The following is an 8489-nucleotide window of genomic DNA, read 5'->3' as shown; positions in this document are numbered from 1 at the left end:
GATCGGGTTAAGGGGAGGCTAAGAAAGTCGCATAACAATTAATTAATCAAACTAATATTCAAGAGGAGTAGGTAAGAGAGAGCGGATTAGATGAAATTGTAAACCCCGAACAATATCCATTCATCCATTGTTTTCTTTTGTCAATTGAATCAACTTTATTTTGCATGTTAATATTTTTGTTCTCAAATCCAATTTATTAATTTTTATTTTCAAGTCTTATTATTTTAATTCACGCGAACGAGAAAGCCATTCGAGTCTCTTGGGAAAACGATACTTGGTCTTACCATTTATATTACTTGTACGATTTGGTACACTTGCCAATTTGTCAAAAAAGATGGAAGTGAAGTAGGGAGGACTTAGGCTCAAGAAAAGAGGAAAAAAGGAAGAAAAGAAGAGTCAAGTTCACCGCTCAGCGGCAAATCCCAGCGCTGAGCTCTAGTCTCATGGGGGAATACATTGTTTCTCGCTTGAGCGGCAACGCTGAGCGTCCTGCGATTAGGAGGCAAACCGTTGAGTGGTCTGCGGCTTGGAGGCAAACCGCTGAGCGGTCAATTTAGGCGCTAAGCGGTGGAATGCTGGGCTTGGGCTTAAATTTTGTTACTTTTATGCTTTATAAATAGCCCTAATGCGAGTAATCTTTTGGCAGGTAGAGACGTCCAGAGCAGTTCTACACTCCTTGGAGGCGGTTTCTTGGATGCTTAGGCTCTAATTTATCAAATCTAGGGTTTACTCTTCCATTCTTTCATTTAGTTCCATCTAGTTTCACCGTGTCCATGGTGAACTAAACCCTTTGTTGTTGGGGAACAATGTAATCTTTTGAAACTCTCTTATATTGATTTTCTTATTTTATTCATATGCTTATATTATCAATTGTTGGGTTTCTTGTATATGCTTAATGCTTCTATCGTTTAACTCATTCGGTAAGAAGATATTTGCCATTGTCGATACAGAGACGTATGGGGAAGTCATGAATTGATAGGAAATTCCTTGATTAAGCAATACTGCCTAGAGATAGGGGTAGGACAATCAATTGTATTTTGCTTCTGTACTTTAATGCATTATTAATTAATCAAGGAGACTAAAGATAGTAAACTAGTAATTAATAGTAGGCTCTTTTCGCCAAGAGACTGGGTTTAGGGTAGGCTAAGAAAGTTTGCATGACAATTTGATAATAAAATGAATTAAATAAAAAAAGGAGAGATAAGAGGGTGGATAGGATGAAATTGTAAACCCCAACAACTCCATTCATTCATATATTTTCTTTGCCAATTGATTCACTTGCATTTGCATGTTTATTTTCGTTTTGCATTCACACTACAAAATTATTTTCTTCTCAAGTCTTATAAGATCAATTTACATGAAAGATAAGGCCTAAGAATCCTTTAGGAGAACGATACTCGGACTTACCGTTTATATATTACTTGATAACGATCTGGTACACTTGCTAGGGGCTTAACATAACCATTCTTTGCTAACCCCTCGAGCATTGTTTAGGCTGAAAGTCACTATGGGCTAACACCTTAAGTATTATTTGGGTGATTAGTCACTCCTATCTAACACCTCAAGTTTTCTTTCAACAAGCCACTTCTAGCTCAACAAAATATTCTTTCTCAAGCTACTCATGATTTAATCAAGTATTGTTTTCCAAGCCACTCCTACCCCAAAAAAAATATTATTTCGTCGCTCATCCACTGGCTAACTCCATTCAAGTACTTTTATCAACAAGCCATATTTAGCTTAAACAAGTATTCTTTGAAAAACAATCACTTCTAGTTAATAATTGAATATTTTTTAGCAAACAACCATTCTAGGCTTAGATGAATAATTTGTATGATTAGTGATCAAAGATCACACTTTTTTCTTACTAAAAAAGTTAGTCGTTTGACAATATATGTAGAATTTGATGTTCTGTGCTAGATTGATGATTTGAACACTAGCAATGTTCTCCTCAGTTGTAGAAAAGCTGACAGAATCACGAACAAATATTTCCTGAGACGTGCAGAGTCACTGTCTTTAAGGACTTATCCACGGTATATTGCGCAAGTCCCCCAGGATACAACAGGAACTTTTCAGAAATTTCTGAGGATCTCAGAACTAACAAGGATCTCTTAAAAAGAGAAAGAATGAAACCCAGGATAATTTTAAGAAATAAAAGGAAGGAGAGAATAAGAGAAACAAAAGATAGAATGAGAAAACTGATGATTTTGGAGTGGAGGAGGTACTCTATTTATAGAGCTCATGGACCAGGCCCATTATCCAAAACATCTAAAATATCTTCTATTAAAATAAATTATTTTTAATAAAATAAATGAACGTGCAAAGAAAAATTGAAAGTTGCACCCAAAAATATTAACGTCCGCAACAACATTTGAACGTTGTGCATGAAAAATGACGTTGGCTACGCGAAGCTTGCGGGAAGCGTTAGAGACAAGAGGCTTGCGATCCAAGCTGATAAAATCTCTTCCGCATTTGATGGCTTCTGCAACTGTCCATCCCATGCTTTTGGAATATGTTATTATTTTAAAATAGTAACATTTACCACGTTTCTACACAATATTACTCAGTCTCTCCCCTTTCTTATTATTCTTAATTAACTTTATATAAACTTTGAAGAAAGTTGTTCCAGTCGTGAAGTAGTTTTTTACCAGTTTTGAATCTGTTTTATTGTCTTTGGTTTAATATGAGTTATTGAATTTGTTTTTATAAACGCTAAAGTTATTTCAAAGATGGCTCTCCACACTTGTTAAGTCCCTGGAAAGTGTACCAGATCGTTATCAAGTAATATAAACGGGTAAGTCCGAGTATCGTTTTCCCAAAGGACTCTTAGGCCTTAACTTTCATGTAACCTAATCTTGTAAGACTTGAGAAAAAAGAATAAATTTGGTGGTTGTATGAAAAGAACAAAAAAATAAACATGCAATGCAGTTGATTCAATTGGTTTTGAGAAAACAAGGATGAATGGTGTTGTTGGGGTTTACAATTTCATCTTATCCACTCTCATATATCTACTCTTCTTATTTAATTCACTTGTTTATCTAATTGCCATGCATACTTTCTTAATTACCCTTAACCCAATTCCTTGGTGAAAAGAGCCTATTACTAATTACCGGCTTGCTATCCTTAGCCTCCCCTAGTAACCAATAATGCAATGCATTCTGAAGCAAATACAATTGACCGTCCTATCCCTATCCCTAGGCGATATTGGCATAATCAANGAATTTCCCACCAGTTCATGANATTACCGTACGTCCCCATATCGATAAAGACAAACATCATTTGCTGAATGAGTTAAACAATAAAAGCATTGAGCGCAGATGAGAACCCAACAATTGATAAACAACTATATGACAAGCATATGAAATAAATAAGAATTTAAATATATGAGAGTTTCAAAAGATTACATTGTTCCCCAAAAACAAAGGGTTTAGTTCACCATTGACATGGTGAAACTAGATGAAAATAATGAAAGAATGAAAGAGATAATCCTAAACTTTGTTGAATGAAGCCTAAGCATCCAAGGAACCTCCTCCAAGGTGTGTGGAATAGCTCTGGATGTTCTCTCTGCCAAAAGAATCCCTATCTAATTCGCACCGGGACTATATATAAGCCCAAAAAGATAACAGATAAATAATAGAAAGATTTACAAAATCTAGCTAAAAAAACAGACAACCGCCCAGGCGCCTCATTTGACCGCTCAGCGGTTTGCCTCTAGCCGCTCTGACCGCTCAGCGGTCAGTTTTGCCGCTGAGCGGTTTCCCTCTAATCGCTCTGAGCGCTCAGCGGACCATTCTGGCACTCAGTGGCTTTGCTTGACCCTTCTTTTCATCATTTTTCTCCTTCTTTCATGGGTCCACCTTACTTCACTTCCATCTTTAAATCATCCAAAAACCCTGCAAAATAATGCAAAACAAGCATAATATCTCTAAAACCAACTTTTGACTCTTAAGAGACTCAACTAAGTGTTTTACTTGATTTAAAGCTCATTCTAAGCCATAAAGGGTGTGTTTTACTATCAAATTTAAGTATGAAAATAACGGTTTTTAGACTGTCATCAACACTCAAGTATAATAGCAAAAGAAACTTAAAAATAAAATTGAACTTTCCCAAATTCTTAAAGAACTTGGAGGTCTTCACTTCCATGGAAGGCTTTTTGTATATTTTTGTAATCCGAGGTGTTTTTATATATTTATAAAAAACTTTCGAGAGGGCATGATGTGGTCTTGTTTGACCTCTTCCATTAGTCTTTTTGAGTTCCCTAACGAAATGGACCGAATGTTTGACTTGTCCATGGGTGTGTTGACTCTCTTATCTACACCATAAATATACTTACATATACACCACACTAGTGCAAAAACGCTGTTTAACGTCACCCATAAGACGTCAGTTTGTGTGTAATCCGACGTATAGGAGCGGACGGTGCATTATCGTAAATAGCCCGATAAACTAGACGTCAGTTTTATCCAAAAACAGACGTCTATTAATTTCAAGACGTCAGCACTGCAGCACCCCGACGTCTACTGGGCTGCATTTAATGCTTTTCACCTAATTCTCAGGCGCTTAGACATCACGTAGTCCAAATCCGACGTCTAAGGCATGTTTGGAAGGCGGGAAAGACAAAAAAATCTTCAATGTTGACGTCGGCGTTTCGGGCTACGCAACGTCTATTATACCTGTAAGAATTATGTTTACAAAACTCGAGGGCCTGAGACGTCGGCTATTTAGGGCCCCGACATGTATGTTATTATAGACGTCGGTGGCCCATACCAACAGTCGTGAACATCCCTGACAGGATATCAAACGTCAATCGGTTCAGCTTCCTAGACGTCGATTCCCCCTAACAGAAACCGACGTCTAATGGGTATTCAAAAAGTCAGTTTTAAATGTTCACTTGGACGTCACATTAGTAGGATAACCGACATCTATAGACGTTGGTTTCTAGAGAATAACCGACGCCCAATTCCATTTTAAATACACCGCAACTCTTCGCGGCATTCAGTTTCTGATATCGATCGTCTTCCTCTTCTCCTTTTCCTCTTGCCACACCTCTTCTTTTTCTCTCTTTTTGGCATTCTATTGTTGTTTCTCGTCTTCCTCCTCTCCTTTTTCTCTCTTGCATCCCAGGTGCGTGACTTTTTTTTTTATGCTTACAGTTTAAACTTTATTTAGTCTTTCATCTATTATCTTGTGGTTGAACTGATTAAAATTTGCTTTCTTTGTGTTGTGTTTTAGTGCAGTTTTGATCCTCTCTTTGGGTAACATAGTACAACATTCTCCCTTTGCTAGTTTCCTCACAAGAAGAGTGGCGATCTTTTGAGTTTTCTATGGCTTCTCGACCCAAAATGGAACTTGGGTCCTTGTCTAGTTCTCGTGTCACCGTAATTTATTTCTTTTGCGGTTGAATAATGGGAAGTAGTCATGGACCCAGGTTCGTTTTTGGGTTGAAATGTCATAGAAGATTCAAAAGACGCAAGCTTTTTTTGTGGGGAAACTAGCGAGAGGAGAGTGTTTCACTATGCTACCGAAAGTCTAGATCAAAACTGCACTAAAACACAATGCCTTTGTTAGACGTCGGTTAGTGCCAGGTTCGACATCTATAAGGAACATAGACGTCGGTTAGTGTCATTTTAAACCTCTATATATTCATGTAAACGTCGGTTTTATGCATAGGTGGACGTCTATATAGAGAAATTAGACGTCAGTGTGGGTATAAGTAGACGTCTATATGGACGTCGGTGGATATCGTTAACCGACGTTTATATTGACGTCGGTTAAGAGGATTTCCGACGTCCCATGGACGTCACCCTTATAGACGTCTGTTGTATAAGTGACGTTAAAAATCCAAATTAACCGACGTTAAACTGCGTTTCTGCACTAGTTCCATTTTCTCCTATTTACACTTTTTTAAAACCAAAAATAATAAAGAAAAATTTCTAAAATCTACTCTCCACAGTAGAAGAGTCATTTTTATTTGTTTTTCTTATTTTTTTCTCCTAAATCAAATATTAATATGTAGATAACAATAAGCAACTATTGAATAAAATACTGTATTAAGATAAAAGTGTATTTAAAGAAAAGGAAAGGAAATAAGGCCTTTATTTTTGCAAAAAGTTTTATGAATAGATTTTTGAGCCTTTATTCCAAAAGCATACTTTCTCTTATCCTATACCTATATATAATAAGAAAAAGAGTTACTAGTCTAAAAGAAAAAAAAATACTTGTTTAAAATAATTTAAAAGTACATACATTTAGATTATTTTTTAAAAATATAGTAAAATGTTTACCAATCAATTTCGAATATCCTACCATGTTCTTAGCAGGACTGAGAATAACAAACTTCTAATTGCAGAAATTTGCTTGAAATCCAAAGTTTTGAAGAACTTGCTAGATAAAACTTCATTCTATAAATTATCAAAGTTTTCATAATGTCAACTTGAATAGCAATGTTGTTGCCACCTGCAGTTACTCCGAGAGCATGTTGTAAGCCTCAGTATGCTGGAGCTAATGTTTGTTAAACATTCTGGATATCTTATAATCGGAACCAATAATATTTTATGTTTAATATAACTATAAAGAAAAAAGTTCGTGAATCTTAACCCTCATAGTTACACGGATGTTCGAGAAACAATAATAATATTGAATTTTAGATATATGACATCATTATAATGTAGACTTGTGATGAGAATTTTAGAATGCAAATATTAATAAGCATTTTGTTGTTACTTTTCTGGATAACAAATTTTATATTTAACAAGTAGTTGTTAACGGCAAGCTTATGAACATTTTTATAATTAATCTATTTCACAAAAAATTAAATATTGTTTAAATAAATTAAAAGATAAAAGTAAGAAATATTTTGGAAAATTTTAATATTAATTTGAATTATGATAGTAAATATTATCAGTAGCGTCATGCATAAAAATCCATCTTTGTGTTTTTTTTTTTCAAATTTATATCTAGTTGTTTTGTACCGAATCTAGAATCATGTGAATGATATATATATGTTATTATTAAACACATGTTAATACGTGCAAAAATTGTATTTTCATAAATATACAGGTTTTGACTACGTTTAAATACTTTAACTTAACTTTAGTTACTTAGCAACTTAAGCGTTGGTTATACCACCTAAAATTTATAAATTATAATCAGTGTCATTATTAGATATCACACTATCAATTTTTGGGAGAGACAAATGTGGTTGCATATTTGCACGTGAAGAGAGGTGGAAGAAGAGACCATAATGAAATTCACAGGGAGAGATTGAGTTTGTGGTGTGTGTTTTTTGTGCATATCTTTCGAAGATTCGGATGAGTGTCATATCTAAGGTAGGTGAAGGTGTGAGTGAAAAAATAAAGGAAAAAATGTGATATGGCAGTGTATAACACTGGGATGATAGGTCAAAGTTTAAGCTTATCAGAAATGCATTGATGATGATAGTTAGATGGCAATGTTATCCATTTATCAACTTGCATTCTCTATTTTAGTGCGTTCAATTACTTTTTACCTCCATAAGAACACTAAATGCTACACACACTTTTCTAGCATAAGATCTTGTAGTTTCCATGCTGCAACCAAGTTTTGAATAATAATTTGAAGAGTTAAAAAAAAAAACAACTTTATAGCACGACAAATGATTAAAAGTAAGAACTATTTATCCAATAAACGGTATGTATATATTTGTTTTTAATTTTTACCTTATTTTTGTCTTCAAGCATTTAGATTAAGAATGCATTCCAATTATTTTTTCTTTGTAGATTCTTTTAAATCAATACTTATGGTTTTGATGAAGTACTGAATATAATTAAGTATAAAAATATGATCATAAGACAATAGTTTTAGATTAATAATAGATAGTATAGAAAACAAGTATTTTTTGTCAATCAATATAATATTGAACAATTTTATTTTGTCTATTGAAGCATTGATACGTTCACATTATTCATGTATATATTTAAACTAATCTCGAACTACACATCTTCAAAGAATGTCTTACCTTCGTCATTCAAGAAGATCTGTTTGCAAGCACAACTCACATGATCTTCTAGATGATGAGTTAAATTTATATTTCTTTAACAACTATAGAAAGTTTTTTTTTTCATACAGTTTTGCGGTTTAAAAATATTAAAAAAAATACAATCTAAAAAGAGATAAATACATCTAACTAATAAGACATTATTTAAATGAAAAAACGAGGCTGAAATTATTTAATGCATCCTTCATAATCAAACTCATCAAATGCAATATAAATTGCTTAATGGCCATAAAAAAATTTGCATTTGTAGATTTGGGCTTTGATAGTTTTGGACCCAAATACTATGAATTTGACTTTGATAGTTTGAGTCTTGAGTTTCTAAGTTAAAGCAACCTACCTAGGAATATAGTTAGGCTAAAATGGGTCAAGAGAAACCTTAGGCTAGCTACATTATGTTGGATGTGTTCTGTTGGAAAATAGGTAGGCTTCATTTCAACATCAAGAGGGGGGGGCGGGG

This window comes from Vigna radiata, chromosome 1, assembly GCF_000741045.1.
Source record: "Vigna radiata var. radiata cultivar VC1973A chromosome 1, Vradiata_ver6, whole genome shotgun sequence".
NCBI classification, from domain to species: Eukaryota; Viridiplantae; Streptophyta; class Magnoliopsida; order Fabales; family Fabaceae; genus Vigna; species Vigna radiata.
The sequence above is the reverse complement of the archived record's forward strand: the minus strand, read 5'-3'. Positions refer to the sequence as shown.